The sequence below is a fragment of the Ursus americanus genome, chromosome 23 (assembly GCF_024610735.1).
Source record: "Ursus americanus isolate L20-20 chromosome 23, mUrsAme1.1.p, whole genome shotgun sequence".
NCBI classification, from domain to species: domain Eukaryota; kingdom Metazoa; phylum Chordata; class Mammalia; order Carnivora; family Ursidae; genus Ursus; species Ursus americanus.
The window spans coordinates 36,616,308-36,632,301 of NC_142149.1; the positions used below are offsets into that span (position 1 = coordinate 36,616,308).

Genomic DNA, 15,994 nt, shown 5'->3' on the forward strand with positions numbered 1-15,994 from the left:
GTGGGCTTTCCCACCTGACCTGGGATAAAGCACCACCCCTCGCCAGACCTCAGTTTTCTATCTCTGGGATGGGACGTGTGAAACCCCCCCAGCCGGGGTCTCAGAGGGCCTGGTTGACAGGTCCTAAAGCTGGGTGAGAAGCTGCAGCCTTGGCTCAGTGGGATGACCCAGAGGACGGGCCGCCAGGGCTGCACATGCCCTCTCTGAGCAGGCTCAGCCAAAGCCATGCAAGGTGAAGGCATGTTTGTGGGACGGCTGAATACCCTCTGCCCCCCTTCTCTCACACCCCCTCTTAATTGCAGGGTGGGCAGCTGCCATCTTCCCCCTCCTTCCCTCACCCGCGTTTTGTTCAAACCCCTAATTTGTCAGTCAAGGAAGCAACAGCGCATTAGCAATGGGTGGGACGTGCCAGGCAAAAATGTGGCGTTCGTTCAGCCTGGGGCCCGAGTGGGGAGGGGCACCGAGTTATTCCCCTGCCTGCGGAGTGGGAGATTGGGGTGGTGCGTCTCCCCTCACGCCCTTTCATTTCTTCACCTGGAGAGTGTGCTTCCGAATGGAGGCAGGCCGCGGGCACGCAGTGGGTGCTTTGCTTGCCTCTGACAGTTGCCATTAATAAAACATGACATTAAATCGGAGCTCGGAGGGAATAATTGGAGACATTTATCACGTCTGCAGCCAGAGAGGGGGCTGGCTCACCGGCATGGAGGCTGGTGACCAGGCACTGAGGGGTGAGCTGAGCGCCTAAGGGCCAGGGGTGTATGTCGGGGTTGGGGGACGGACATCGGGAAGAGTTAGATTCTAGGTTTGACACTTCTGACCCACCCACCCACCCCCAGGGTTTTTAGCAGCTTTAAGGACCATCCCTTTGGCCTAAATAGAGGCCAGGAGGCCAGCTCTGCTGCCAGACAAGAGGCGTTGGAACCCTGACCCCACTCCTTACCACCTGGGCAAGTTCTCTAATTTCCCGAGGCTCGGTTTTCTCACGTGTAAAATGGAGGCGGTTAGTAATGCTTACATCCAGGGCTTTTGTAGAGATGATGTGAGCTCATCAGTTACCTAGCACACAGGAAGGGCTCAGGACACATTAACTGTTATTTTATCAGTTGAGCTGGCTGAGGGAAGCATGGAGCACAGGATGGGTGCACCCACTTCCGAGGTGAAAGCTCACTGTTAGGAAGTGGGGAAAGCGTGTGCTGCATCCTCAGACAGACCATCTGGGCAGTTTCAACCCTGACCACTCGGCACCTTTCTCCCTGTGAGGCTGTAGACAGGTCATACAACCTTCATGACCCCCTCACGGAGCTGTTTTAAGGGTCCTGTATGAGTGGATGTATAGCTTCTAGCTCAGAGCTTGTCACACTGTGGGACTCACTTGCTTAGGTGTGAAGAGTCTGGCTCAGGCTCAGCAGGCTCCAGGGGTTCAAATGATACCACTTAGAGCGGACTGCCTTCCAGCCCCACATCCTAACCTCTGTCCGTACTCATGCGCTTGGTAACAGGACTTTGCTGCTCCTTCCACTTAAGGGGTGAAGTGGATTTCAGTTCCCCTTGACTCTGGGCTGTGTGACTTATTTTGGCCCGTGGAAGGGGCAGAGTGACAGTGTGAGTGTTCTGAGTCCAGTCCTTACAAGACCTTGTGTGTTTCGGCTTGCTTTCTTGCCCCTTTGCCCTTCTATGCGAAGGACTTTCTAGCCTGCTGGCCCACGGAGGATGAGAGCCCTGTGTTACAAAGTCAGCCCAGCCGCTACTGTTCCTGCAGTGGAGTGGCCCCGCTGAGCCTGCCCCCGGTTTGCTCATGTGCAGGAAGAGAAGCTTACTGGGTATGCTGCTGCAGTGTCGTGCTTGGCTATTGCACGTAAAATCTACCTGATACACCAGGAGCACGCCCTCTCCATCTCTCAGTCTTCTTTCTCAAGAAGGTGCTGCCTGTACTGTGGCAAGTTGACCACCAACATATCCAGCTTACCTTCAACAGCTATGACACCCCAGAACAATCCCCAGCAGGTCCTATAAAAGTCCGGGACCTGACTCTAATTGACTCAGATTAGGTCAAATGTTTATCCTCAAACAATCATTGTGACCAGAGGTGTGGAATTCTTTGGTGGGCCTAGGTCACATGCTTACCCAGGAAGCTGGGGCCTGGGGTCAACCTAGAGCTCTCCATCAATCCACATGGACTGAGAGGTAGGAGAGGTCATTCCCCGAAGGAAATCAGGCTGGCCTTATCAGAACAGGGAGGAATGGATGGTAGGCAGGCAAGAGCAACAGATGTTCACTACGGGAAGGCAGGGAGGACATAATTACATGCTCCGGAAGGAGAATTTATGGGTATTGATGGCTGATTGAATAAGCAGAACATGACCCCCAGGGTTTCTAACTGGTGGAGGACGGATGAGGTCATCTGCAAGAAGAGACCGAGCTGTGAACAGAGGAGAGGGAAGACTTCGGGGCACAGAATCCCCATGGCTTATTTGGAGGGGAAAACAGTAATCCAGTCTGGCTAGATTGGAGATCTTCATTTGTGTTTAATTTTAGGTTTCAGAGAAGTCCCAAGAGAAATGGAGCATTTCACATTCAACAGACCTCCCTGACTATGTGTTTTTAGGACGAATGTAGGTTATTCCAGAAGGCTTGTCCCCAGAAGGGCATACTTCCATGGAGGAATCCACACCTTGAGAAGGGGTAGGTAGGTCCCCTCCTGCTCAGCAGAGTCTTTGGGGATAAGCCAGGATGTCAAAGATCAGTCCTGATGCCCAGAGAAAAGTCCCCCTGGCTCCGGGGGTCAGTTAGAATGGTGGGGTACTGAGATGGGGGTCTGGACACCAAGCTGGACTTCCTTCTCTCAGCAAAGCTCAGGCTGGATTCCAAAGCTGAGAAGCTGTCTCTGAAATGTGAGCGGTAAACACGTCTACCATGTTGCTTTCAAACGTAGATGGACTGGACTTGATCTTCCGGGATCTCCCAGGAGATCACACAGTGAGAAGATGGCCATCTGCAAGCCAGAAGGAGAGGAAACCAAACCCTGCTGCCACCTTGATCTTGGACTTCCAGGCCCCAGCACTGTGAGAAAAGAAATGTTTATTGTTTGAGCTACCTAGTCTGTGGCAGTTTGTTGTGGCGGCCCAAACAGAGGACTCTGGGAAAGAGAGTGGCAGTAACCTGGGCCAGGTGTTTACCAAGTATCATTCCGTGTGACCCTCAAGTGACCTCCTGGAGGAGGGGTTATCATTCTCACTTCCCAAGTGAGGAAACCGAGTCCTGGTGGCTGGGTCCGTCCGACTCTTTCCACATTGGCGTACTCCAGACCCAAACTCCTGACAGCTTATGGTTCTGACCGAGGAGGACCTTGGGGACCTTCGTGGTATCAAGGAGGAGGGGATGGACCTCCTTCAACCATTTAATTTCCTAAAGAATTGCACCAGGTAGATACTGTTGTCCCATTTTATCGTTGGGGAAACTGACGTTTGGAGGAACTCAGTGTCTTGCCCATGGCTCCATGGCTGTTAAGAATTTGAACCCAAGCCTCTCTGATTACAGATCCTGCATTTTGGACCGCAGACCCAGAAAACCCCTTGTGGAGCATGCCCCCCAACAGATGGGAGCCCGCCTCCTCCAGACTGATGCTACTCTCTCAATATCCCTTAAGGAAAACGGCAGCGGGCACCACGACACGTGCAGTGCCAGTTCCGTCAGAAGCCACGGGGTAATGCGAGGACGATCTCAGGGTGCGCCGGCTCAGAGAGTAAGTGGCCCCTCGCCCTGTCTTTCCTGGATCTCCTCTTCCTCTCTGGAAGTCTCTGACTCTGACCCAGCCCCGTGCTCTTGGTGGCAGACCCCTGCTCACCGTCCCTGTTACTCTCCCCGTTGTCTACCAGGCCCCAGCCACTCTGGTCTTCAGAAAGTCAAGCCTCTTCCCCTCTTCCCTGGCCTTTGCCCATGCTGTGCCCTCTGCAAGGATGTTCTCTCCCAACTCCAGATCTTCACAGGACTAACCCCAACGACGGAGGCGTCAACTCCTCTATCATCTTCTCTCGGGGCCCCTTCCCAACCATGTCCCCTAAATCTGCCACCTGCTCCTGTCTCTATCACTTTATTGTTTCCAGAACACTCTCAGGGCCAGACATCATCTTGTTTATTTACTTGTTTGCTGCTCTTCCTTCCCACTGTCTCTCCCAGCATCCAGAGCAGCTCAGCATCTCAGTGCCCAATAAATGATAGTCGAAAGCACAAATGAATGAAGGGCCCTTTAAGGTGGCAGCAGCAGGGACTGGGCCGGGGAGCCACAGATTCCTCTTAGGGAGAGCTGTGCATTTTGACGGTGCCCTGGAGGGGGTGGTGGCTGCTTCCCTTTAGAGGTGCTCAGCAAAGGAGCAAATAAGCAAATGGGCCGGTGTGGACACAGCCTGTGAGGAGCACAGGTGGACCTGGGGAGCCATGCCAGGGAGCCCCGGGAGAAGCTGTTCACTTTGCGGGAAGCTTCTCTACAAGACTCCCCTCCCAGGGCCCCTCCTTGGCTCCTGGGCTGAGTGGGGCTGGGCCGGACTGGGCGGGGCTGGCTGATTTCCGCTTTATTATGTTATGATGATTTCCCCCTCCCCGGAATGATTAGGCCTTAATAAATAACATTTCTCTCCGATATTGTGCCATCATTAATTCTGCTTAGCTCTCCTCGGAGAAAATTTTGTGGAAACATTCTCAGTGCTGCTATTTAAAGCTAAATTAATTCGGCTGATTATTTCTGTCCAAGTAGATTTGTGCCCAGGCGGCTGGGGCCAGCTCTGAGGAGAAGCGAGGTGGGTGCTTGTCTCTCTCCCTGAGGCCTTGCGCAGGGTCTCCGCTTGCCCCTTGCTGTGCAGAGCTCAAGCTGGAGTCCTCCCTGGCAGGGAGAAGAAAGAGCGAACGGGGCCCAGATCCCGATTTGGGGGGTGCAGGTCCTCCTAGCCTCACCTAAGATGAGGGCAGTAAAGGCAGGATCCATCAGCCATCGTTCCTATCACTGGCCTCACAAAGGCTTGTACAAGGGCTCAGGTCCTTACAGAAGCCACTAGTGTGATGCTGGGCTTCATCGAAGAACGTGGGAATCTATGAACCAGGACGGGGTCCTGCCAACCAAAGCTGAGTTCAGCGTAACCCACTAGGGTTCTATGTACTAGTTCTGGGGCGCTATGTAAAAATTGGGGTTCTGAACCTCCTGGGAGGACTCTGCAGCCAAAACGGGTTCTAAAGAACAATGAGATTGGCAAACAGCAGTCAGGCAGACAGCAGGGTCCTGACCCCCAGAGCAGGTGTCCTAGTCAAGCATGCCGGTGCAACTCCGCTGAGTTCTCTCTAATGGGGCAGGGCTGTTAGAGCTCAGCAGGTTTCTCTGGAACAAAGCAGGATTCTGTGAATTCAGATTTCTATAAAATCACCAAGGGTTCGGCACGACCAAGCATGGTTCTGAAGAAAAAGGCAGGATTCTGTGTAACTGGGTGAGTTTCTGTATAACCAATTGGGGTTTCTGTAGAATACAGCCGGTCTCTGTATGTCAATATTGAAATTTTTTTTTTTTTTAAGCCAAGAACAGAGTTCTGGGAAGCTGAGTGGAGTTCTGCAGAATCAAGTGGAATTCCGCATAAGAGAGCAGGCGCCTGGGTCCATGAAGAGGGCTCTGTGGCAAGTGCAGGGTTTCTGATAACAATGGTGCAGTTATGTGTTTGGGATCCAGCAAGCAGATTTCTCTCATGTATAAGGACCTGAGATCCAGACAAAGCAGGGTTCCACGCAGCAAAGCAGAGTTCCTAAGGGCTCTAAGAGATTATCACTTTAAATGACCGAGAGCCTTTGTGTGTGCTCTCTGCAGTGGGCCCGGTCCTGGGCGGCAGAGCAGGGCACAGCACGGCTCGGATGGTCTGGCCCAGGCCCAGTGCCTGCATCCTGGCTGCAAGGGAGGCTGGGAATATGACTATTTGACATTTTTAGTGACGATGGTGGGAAGCTGGTCATGCCAGATGAAGTAGGGGACTCTTCAACTTAGCAAGGGGTTCTAATATAGAACAGCCAAAAAGAATGGCAAATTTCCATTGCATCCGGCTTCCATTGTGCCGAGTCTCCCGAGCCCCAAGGCCTTTGCTCGTGCTGTTTTCTCTGCTTGTCTCCCCGCTGCCCCATCGCCCTCCTACCATGTGCCTGCAAACCCTCCACGTACCTTAGGTCTCAATTTAAACATCATGAACTCACAGAGCTTGCCCTGACCTTTCTCATGCAACCTGTTTGCTCAGACAACACCTTCTTCTTTTCCTCCCTTGTACTTACCACACTGTGTACATACATATTGATCTGAGGTTTGTCCCTCTCTTCTCCAAATGCTTTGTTCACCCCTGTACCTGGGCTTCAGCTCCTTAGAGAGATGGTCCCTAAGCTTCCACCTTGGGCCCCCCAGGCTGCCCTGCATCCCGGACAGCGCCACCTGGAGGGCAAGCACACACCTTGGCTCCCTGTGTCCCAAACTGGGTTCGTCATCCCCCCGCCCCGAGATGGGCTCACCTCATAGTCCTGCCATGTAACCAGCTTTGTCATCATCCTTCCACCCTCCAAACAACACATCTTGGACTCTCCGCCTCTATCACCCTATCACCAACCCAGTCTGTGCAATCTTTATGACTCATCGGTCTACTCTTCCCCTGACCATCCTCAGGCAGGCCCTTCCCCACGTTCTTTTCCGCTCCTTGTAATTGAGCTGCAGTGGCGGGCTGTGGTGACCCAGGAAAGAGAGTGTGATCATTTCAACTGGGGGTCACTGTCCGTTGCAATACACAGGCCTAGGGTAGCAGTGGCTTAAAGAAGATCAGAGCTGATTTCGTTCTCATGTTTATGGGCTGGTCACGAGCAGTACAACTTAACACGGCGGCCCCTTGGCGTTGGGGGTCCCTTCTACCCGACTGTTCTCCCTTCCTCAAGGAGCTGACCTCCTTAGCGTGGGCAAGATGACTCACCAGCATGTCCACTGGGTCTGCTTTGCCGCCAGTTAGAAGGGAGGAGAGGGAGCCAGCCAGCCGCCTTCCTCCAGAGCATACCCAAGAGTTGCACACACCACTTCTTCTCACCCACTGCTGGCCAAACCCAGCTGCAAGGCAGGCTGGGAAATGTGCTTGCTTTTGGAGGGCCACGTGCCCAGCTAAAATCCAGAGCTTCCACCAAAAAGGGAAGAGAGAAACACAACGGGCAGTCTCCGCCACACAGGTTTAATCACTAAAATAGCACAGACATGAAAAGCAAGCATTTACTGAGCCCGGCAGGCACGCACTTTGATTTGATCCTCAGGACCCCATTGCAGTTGGAGGTCGTCTCCTTTTCACAGAGGAGAGCACCAGGGGGAGAAGGGGGCATTAAGTGACTCATGCAGGATTGCAAACCCGAAAGTGACAAGATGGGGTCCGAAGGGATGGCCTCTGATGCTGGAGCCCAGGATTTACCCATCAGACCACTCAGGCGGGATGTCCCAAGGAAGCAGAGACATTGCTGGCTTCCCCACAGCCCTAGTCCCAGCACTTCAAACAGTAGGGGGGCTCATGAATATTTTTGGACTGATTGGATCTGCTCCTTTCTTTCTGTTGGTGCCTCGACCAACCGAAGAGGAGGGACATCCACCCTTTCCTGCAGGAGGGCCTCCCCATTCCTATGGGAATGTGCTGACAGGGTCTCCTGTCCCTTACTTATTCCTCCCAACCCGGGCACCCGCCCTGCGTCTCCACTTTCCCCACTGTGCGTGTGTGTGTGCGTGTGTGTCTGTGTGTGTGTGCATGTGTGTCTGTGGCTGGGGGGGGCACACATTCCTCTGTGAGGTCTGGTTTTTCGAGAGTGAGAACTCAGCTAGAAAGAATTCTTGCCACGGTCTCCTGGACCTCGAATTGCTTCTGTGCCTCCCCCTTCATAGATTACTGCCTGGGAACGGGATGCTGAGTAGCGGGGGGCTGTGCATCTCTCCTTTCCTCCCTAACGCATCAAGAAGAGCCGGCATTTATCAGCCCCTTAGCGCGTGCTGGCTCTGTTCCACGCACTGCATTTACTTCTCAGCCGGTCTGATGAGTCTGGTGCTCTTTTCAGTCCTGTTTCATAGACAAGGAAACCAAGGCACAGAGAGGTTAAATAACTTGCCGAAGGTCACACAGTAAGTGATGGAGCCATGAGAAGGCGCCTGTAACTCTACACTGTCACTGTGCTAACAACGCACTGTTAGATGGGCAGACACTTTGCAGTGTATAAGGCCCTGTCGTGGCTACGGTGAACTGCCATTCACACTGAAACTCATTTGCCCGATAAGGAGGCTGAGGCTCAGAGGGGCTAGCTGTGCTCCCTGGTGGACCAGCTTGCTGCCAGGCCTCTCCGGGGCTCCGTGTAATCTCCAGTGGGTGGGGGCTTGAGAAGAATCTGGTCCTGAGGTCCCTTTGGCTCTGAAGGCAGCTGTCTGGCTCGTCTGCCTCTTTTCCCTCCAGGGGAGCTCGCCGGCTCTCCTCGGGGGGCCCCACCCCTGGCAGCCCTCTCTCCCTTCCAGCTGTTCCAGCTGTGCACGTGTAGGGCGGAGTGGTGGTGGATGGTGGGCGTTGAGTGGGGGAAGAAGGCTGTTTATTTACGATGTGACAATTTTGATGTATTTGCTAGGGGGAAAAACACCCCAGCACCACACAATTAAATTAAAGACTGGCGGTTGTGGGCGAAGCTCGTCTACAGCTGACTTAGAACCCAGTAGATTGGAGAAAAACAACAGAAATGGCTGTGGCTCCAGTCCCTCAGCCAGGCAAGTGCCCTGCAGCTCTTGGCTGCTGCTCTGGACGGGTCCCAGCTTGCCCAGGCGTGCGCCCTGACTAGGAGCCTGTTTGGGGGGAGTGGTGGGGGTCTTGCGGGACAGCTCTGTGTGTCTTATTGGCTTTTATGGTGCAATGGGCCCTCCTGGGGCATCGGGGAAAGAAAGCATCCATATTCTCTATGGACTGCTCCATCTTTTCTCTGCTGTCCAAAAATGTGGCCATTATAGTGAACTCCCTCCTTTCTTTACCAGTTAGTCCCCTGGGAGTTCTAGCACCTTTGTACCTCTCCAGTCCATTCCCTACTCTCTCTCCTCTGCTTATTGGGATGCACATCGTGTGTCTCATCTGAAATATGGCAGCCGGCTCCTTACCTGGCCTCCCTGCCTCCAGTTTTGCCTGATTTGCTCTACTCTACACTCAGCTTTTATTCTCCTACCTGCATGATCCTAGATGTGCTGGCATGTCGTTCAAAGCCCTTGTCTGAGTCAGGTTTTCTGTATGATAATGCTGTATAACAAACAACCCCCCAATCCCAATGGCTTACAATCACGAACCCCGACTTGCCTCACTCCTGGGTCTTCAGGTGGGCGGGGCAGTTCTGTGTCAAGCTGTAGGCTGGGCTCAGGTGTGTGACACATAGCTCCCATCCGGGGATCAGCTGGTGCCCAAAGCGCAAGACGCCACGCTGGACCACATTAGCCAGTTTAAAGTCCCTGCTCACATCAAGTTCACTAACACTTTATTGGTCAAGCCCACGCAAGCCGTGTGGCCAAGCCCCATGTGGGCAGGGAATATACTCCGCCTCCTCTAACAGGAGGAGGCAAGTCACATGGCAGAAGGAGCAGATAGGTCATTCTAAGGAGGAACTGAAGAATTGGGAATAATAATCCGATTTGTCGCAGTCCTTTATAACTGGTTCTCAAAGGCACAGTCCTGAGACTGGTATCATCAGCATCACCTTGACCCCACCCCAGACCCACTGAGTCAGAAATCTGGGAATGGGGCCTGGTAATCTGAGTTCTGACAAGCCCTCCAAGTGACATAGGCCATAGTTTGAGAACCACTGCTGGACAACCAGGCTGCCCTCCCCCTTTTTTCATCCCCGAGTCCCATAAGCTATGACCTCCCCTGGAGCCTTCCTTCTCTCTCTAATGGAATGCTCATTCCTCCTCCAGCTGGCAAATTCCTGCTCATGTTTTAAGGCCTGAGCCAAATGTCTCCTCCTTTGGGAAGCCTCTCCTCCACCCCTACCCCAGGCGGAATTAATCATTCCTCTGTGTTTCCACAGAACCCCTACGGATACACTCCGTACAGCGGGCCTCGGATTGTAGGACAACTTCGTGTTTGGAACAGGGCATCCTCCGGGGCCGGGACTCTGCCTCATGGGTTATTTCATCCCCAGCGCACTACCTACATTGGGCACGCAGTCAGCGCCCAGTTACTGTTCAGTGATTCTGTTGCTGACTTTCAGGTACTCTTGCTGGGCTGAGGGGGCGCAATAAAAAAGCCTCAGGAGGGGCGCCTGGGTGGCTCAGTCCTTAAGCGTCTGCCTTCGGCTCAGGGCGTGATCCCAGTGTTCTGGGATCGAGCCCCGCATCGGGCTCCTCCACTGGGAGACTGCTTCTTCCTCTCCCTCTGCCCCTGCTTGTGTTCCCTCTCTTGCCGGCTGTTTCTCTCTCTGTCAAATAAATAAATAAAATCTTAAAAAAAAAAAAAAAGCCTCAGGAGCCCGGGCTTTCCAGAACGTTAGGTGGTGAGTATGGATGGAGGGGGGATCATGGGGGAGCCAGTCTGGGCTCCACTCGGGCTCCAAGAGTTGAGTCACGGGGAGGTCCCGGATCCCTGGGCATGGACAGGAAGCAGGTGAGGAGAGCATCTGGTGCCCAGATGTCCGGCAGCTGTCCTTGCTTATGGCCAATCTGGTAAAGGTTCACCCGGGGACTCTGCAGGGCTGGAGAAGCACTGATTGTTTATCAGATGTTGGGAAGGCTGACCCACCTGCAGCCTGGGGGATCCTGGCAGAGCTCCCACCTCCATCAGACTAGGAGCTATGTCTCCTCGGTCAGGCTGGCGGCAGGATGAGTTTTCTCTGCCCCGTTGGACAAGGAGAACCCTTCTTCCCCGGTTGGGCTGTGTCTTTCCCATCACACTGAGGGCTCCTGGTTCAGGGACTGGGTCCCCCCACCAGACCTGGGCATCCCTGGGATGGGGAGGGGCTGTGGCCTTTTTAGTCCTCTGCTCAAAGAAGGAGGCAAAGAACTCTCAATTCACTTTCTACAGCTGAGATCCTTGTAAGGCTCTGTTCTCTCAACCCACCCATTGCTCTGCCTTCAAACCCAATGTATCTCCAGACGAGCTTTCTCCTCCCTTCCCAAAAACACTGAGAGAATGAACGGTCAACCCAAGGAGGAAGAGATTTCGGCGGCCCTGTGGAGGGATGGGAGCTGGGGCACCGAGTGCTGGGAGGAGGGTAGATGCAGGCCAGGAAGAGCCCCGGGCTCTCTGATCTTTGCCTTCCGGGCTGACAGGTACATTTCAAGGGAAATTGAACCTGCACATGGCGGCTTCGTTTGCGTTTAATGCATCTGGTTGGCAGTGGGCAGGAGGCTTTTGATGTCTGCGTCTTGGTGCCCAAGACTTTTTACGCTTCTTTTCTTTGAAGCCAAGGAGACTTGTGTTTCTGCCAAGAAGTAAATAGACTTGCATATCCTCCAGTGCCTTAGTCTTTGGAGACCTAGCTCCCAAATGCCATTCCTCATCTGCTCAACCTGCCAACGGCTCGTGTGGGACTTAGCTCAGGAAAGCTCTCAGGAAACTGTCTTTGCGAGCGCGGGATCTGGAGACGCCGTGGGAGATTTCGGGATTGGGCTCACCAAGCTCCTCCTTCTAAGAAGCAAGGGAAGGGGCCCTGCATTCCTGCCAGGGCTTCTCGGCTGGTGTTCAGCTTCCCCGTGGTTTCCTCTGTGTCCCCATCTCCCCCGCCTCTAAAGTCATCCTTAAAACGGTGTTCTTGTTTGTAATATGGGCAATTGATGATTTCTCAATCTCCTGGAAAGCGTGAATAAAGCACCTTTAGAAAGCTTGGCTGTTTTTATCCACCTTTACAGTAACAGCAGGCTTGCTGTACAAGGTGGCTTATGCGGTGGGGCTTCCTTTGGGAACAAATTGGTGCCCTGAGCCCCTCCTCATAGAAATTTTGCAAGAGCCACAGGAAAACACTGAGACCGCCCCTCTGTCCAGTCCTACTGCCTCTGCTTCCAGGCCCCCAATCTGATCCCAGCCCCATCTCTACTCCTCTTGGGACTCTTCAGGGAAGAGCCCTACTTTGGACCTTGACCTTCATGAAGACAGCTGGGGTCATTTCTCTGGTTGAAGCAGTGAGGGGCTTCACAGGAGGGAGAACTGTGGCCTCTTTCCCTGTTCACCCGGTGGGCCTATGGACACTGGGATTCGGGGGTCTTCTGACGTCTGGATGGTTTTCAGTACTTTAGCAGGGTCTGGGGCATTGCTATGTCCCCCTCCCCACTCTCTGTGCACCCAAACATCTCCATGAGCGGTTGGCCTGTGGCTCTCAGAGGCTCCAGCCCAGCCTGGTGCTCCAGGGTCTGGAGGGAGGTGGAATCTGAGGCTAGTGAACAGGGGTCTGGGGGTTCTGAGAATAGAGGAGGAGCTGCACTGTAGGAAAAACGGGGACTTTGTGCTTGGTTGGGGGAAACTGAGACTGGGGGAGGCTCCATCCTGAAGGGATAGGCATTCTTTATGGGGATGGAAAGGGCTGTTCTCAACTATACCATAATGTCAGAAGCAGGGACAGCTGGAGACCTTGGCCCCCGGAGCAGGAAGTGGAGTAGATGGGATTATCTCCCTTTTCATTGTTTTATGGTGACCGAAGTGGGCAAGGCAAGAAGGGGAGGGGCTCCCTGGCTCCCTGAGGTCTGAGCCACAGAATGAGAGTGAACTACAGGACGTCTTAGATGGGAACTATAGACTGACAGAGCCTCAGCGGTCCCCAGCTAAACTCCCATGACCCAGGGGTGGGCATGTGGCACCGTGGTGGTGGCGGGTGGAGTCAGGACTGGGACTTGGGCCCCTCGCCCTTCAGCCTAGTGTCTTAGCCCTGACCATCACAGGTTGAACTTGAGAAAGAACTTCCCGCCTCTGACAGTTGTCACAGACACAGGGGCATCTCGGAGTTGGCTGACAGCTCCAGGTAGCTCGGCAACCAAGGGCAGCCAGAGAGCTTCACCTGTGAGTCAGGGAGGATGACCCTGACCCCCAGCTGCATGCACCCACCTGGCCTGAGCAGAGGTTTCCTATGACTTGGAAGGACGGCCGGGTGAAAGCTGGCCTCACTGTGGAGCCGAGGTCACTGGAGGAGGGGGCACCTGGCACCAGCCTCCTGCTTAGAATAGACATAGACTCATTATCCAGCTAGTACCTATCATAATCCTGAAGATGCGCGGTTCCCCTCCGGTGCCTTCAATCACCACCCTGAATGCAAGCGGAAACTTAAAGCAGGCGTCAAGCCCACGCAAATGGAGGCTGACAGCTCTGTCTCCGGGCTGCTCCTGCGCTCCCAGCTCAGCCAGTTTCCAGGGCTCGGAGACACCTGGCTTGTGAGGTGGTGCTCTGTCCTCACCAACGCTGGCCTAGCTGGCGGGGGGAGGAGGGAGCCCCGGTGGATGGGGGGTGAGTGTTGGGGTCCCTGACATGGGACCTCTGATCCCGGTTGGGCTAGGACAGGTCAGGGATGCTCGCGCCCATCTCTCACTTAACACAGGGTTGCAGGAGATGACATGGGGGATGTCGGGTGCACAGTAAGCTCTTTATCACGGCAGTAAACCGACTATGTTCCTAGAGCTCCATCCTCCCAGATGCTGGGGTCTGTCACCCTCACTCACACCCTGAAGAATAAATACTGTGGGTCCAAGGCAACCTTAATCCAGCCCTCCCCTCAACGCCCAACAGGGGCCCAGGCTTCTCAAACTGCCTGAGCCTGTGAGGGGAGGAGATCTCACCAGGCATGTGCATGTGTGTGGGGGGGACACTGTGTGAGTGCCTTTGTCTCAGCTCTCCTGGGCCGGCGGGCTTGGCTAAGCCCCTCCTCTTCTCTGCACCCCCATTTCTTCACCCACCAAATTCCAGGAGGGGTGGCTGGGAGGGTTCCTAATGGTCGTGCAGATGCAGGCCTCCTGGGCTCTTTGAGCTTTCCCTGGGGTCCCAGAGGTGACAGGGTAGAGGAGCACAAATTCCCCATCACTCAGACTTCCTCTCAGGAGGGAGGGGTCAGGAAGTGGCCCCTTCCATGGGTCCAATCTGCTGGGTTACTGCCAGGAGGCCATGCCCCCTCCACATTCGTCCCCCGTGGGCCCGGTCCATGTGGCTGCTGGCACCCCCAACAAGAGACGTTTAACCCAGGGCTTCCTCTCATGCAGGGTAATGTCAAAGAAAGAATATAAATTCGGGGCCAGACAGACCTGGGTTCAAATCCTGATTCTGCTACTTCTAGGCTGTGTGGCTTTAGACCAGTCCCTTCTCCCATCTGCAGCCATAAAGTGGGGGACAAGAGTGCCTTCCTCATGGGGCTGTTTGAGGATTCGATGCAGCCCGGGGCATGGAACACACTGGGCTTGCCCCTGCTTGTTTCTCAGTCGGGGTTAATCCCCCCTCTCCCTGGCCTCCTGGTCTCAGGGTGGCAGGAGGGTGAAGCAGCCACTTGGGGGTCACGCTGTGCCTGTCTCCCCAGGACCTGAGCCTTCCCTGCCTGCATCTCTCCCGTGATGCTCCGGCCAGCAGCAGAAACCCCAGACATGGTGCCTTTCGGAAGCTAAGGCCCAAAGGCCAGATTTGGTGAAAAAGTCATCTTCGAGGGACTTTTGTCTCCTCCTAGACATTTACATTCAGGAACACAACATGAGGCACCCACCGGAAGGCCGGTTCCAGGAGCCAGGCTGATGTGAAGGGGGTGCTCTAGCCTCAGAGCTGTGCAAGGAGAGGATTCCAGACCCAGGGCTATTCCAGGAGGCCTGGCTGCCAGAGCTGGGTGCCCTCTCCCCTGCCGCGCCCCCGCATCAGGGGAAGGGTGGCGAGGTGAGGAGGGACAACCACACTTCAGAGCCAGGCTGCCCTGGGCGTGACTCCCAACTCTGCCACTGGAGAGCTGTGTGGCCTGGGGAGATGAAGTTAACCTCTCTGAACTTTGGTGTCCTCACCTGCAAGATGGGGACAACCACAGTTCTCTGAGCACATTGGAGTGCAGATTAAATGAGGCAAAAATCTGTGAATCTTCACAGCTGAGAGCCCGATGCATCGTAGGTGTTTAATGCATACGTGTTTCCTCCTATTGAGATTTTGGTTGAACTCTGATGTAAGGCAATTTGTTGTGTTTGATACTGAGGACCCAACACGGAGTAGGATCCAACTGGGACTCCTCCAGATGCCACAGTCCAGGGGGAGGAGCTCTCCCCTCCCTTCCTGCTTCACTCTGGGGCTGCTGGCCGGGGAGCGGGAAGTCCTGTTGGGAGCTCAGAAGCGCTCAAGCTGGCTGCTTTTGAAAAGGGGATGCTGGGGCGCCTGGGTGGCTCAGTCCGTTCGTTAAGGGTCTGTCTTTGGCTGGGGTCATGATCTCAGGGTCCTGGGATTGAGCCCCGTGTTCCCCATGTCAGGCTCCCTGTTCAGTGGAGTCTGCGTCTCCCCCTCCCCCTGCTCGTGATCCAGCGAAAGCACTCTTTCTCTCTCTCTCTCAAATAAATAAATAAAATCTTTAAAAAAAAGAAAAGGAAAGGGGGTGCTCACAGGCCCAGGGTATACACGCTGGTGGTCCCTGTGTCCCTCATCCCCAGGCCTCGTCTTCTCTTAACCTCTCAGCTGAGTGACGTCCCTTTCTAGAGCTGTGTTCCAAACCCCTTCTATTCTGAGCCCGGCTGAATATAGGTGATCCCTGCCTGGGGGGGAACCGGAAATGGCTGACCTGTGCTCCCAGCACCGACTTTCATCCCCTTCCTCCTGCCATTCCGAACCCTCACTTCATTTCCTTCACCAAGCAGAGCTCAAGGTCAGGTTAAAAGGAAAAAAGATTTTTAAAAAAGAACAGGAGCAGGTCTGGCTCTTCAGCCAGCCTCAGGGTTGGGCTGGCACTGAGGTTTGGTGTTGGCAGGGACCATGCGGTCCCTTGGAAAGTCAGGGGAGAAGACCTGCAGGTGAACCCC

The 15,994-nt window shown here is 54.4% G+C and overlaps 1 long non-coding RNA gene across 1 annotated transcript in view; it reads left to right on the forward strand.

Annotated features, from left to right (window-relative positions):
- The window catches only part of LOC123777029 (uncharacterized), a 123,922-nt gene extending 113,508 nt beyond the window's left edge, over positions 1-10,414 (forward strand). The window contains exons 2-3 of the long non-coding RNA XR_006775559.2: positions 2,933-3,742; positions 10,075-10,414. This is a non-coding gene — a long non-coding RNA (uncharacterized LOC123777029). The remainder of the gene's footprint in view (positions 1-2,932; positions 3,743-10,074) is intronic.
- The last annotated feature ends 5,580 nt before the right edge of the window (positions 10,415-15,994 follow it).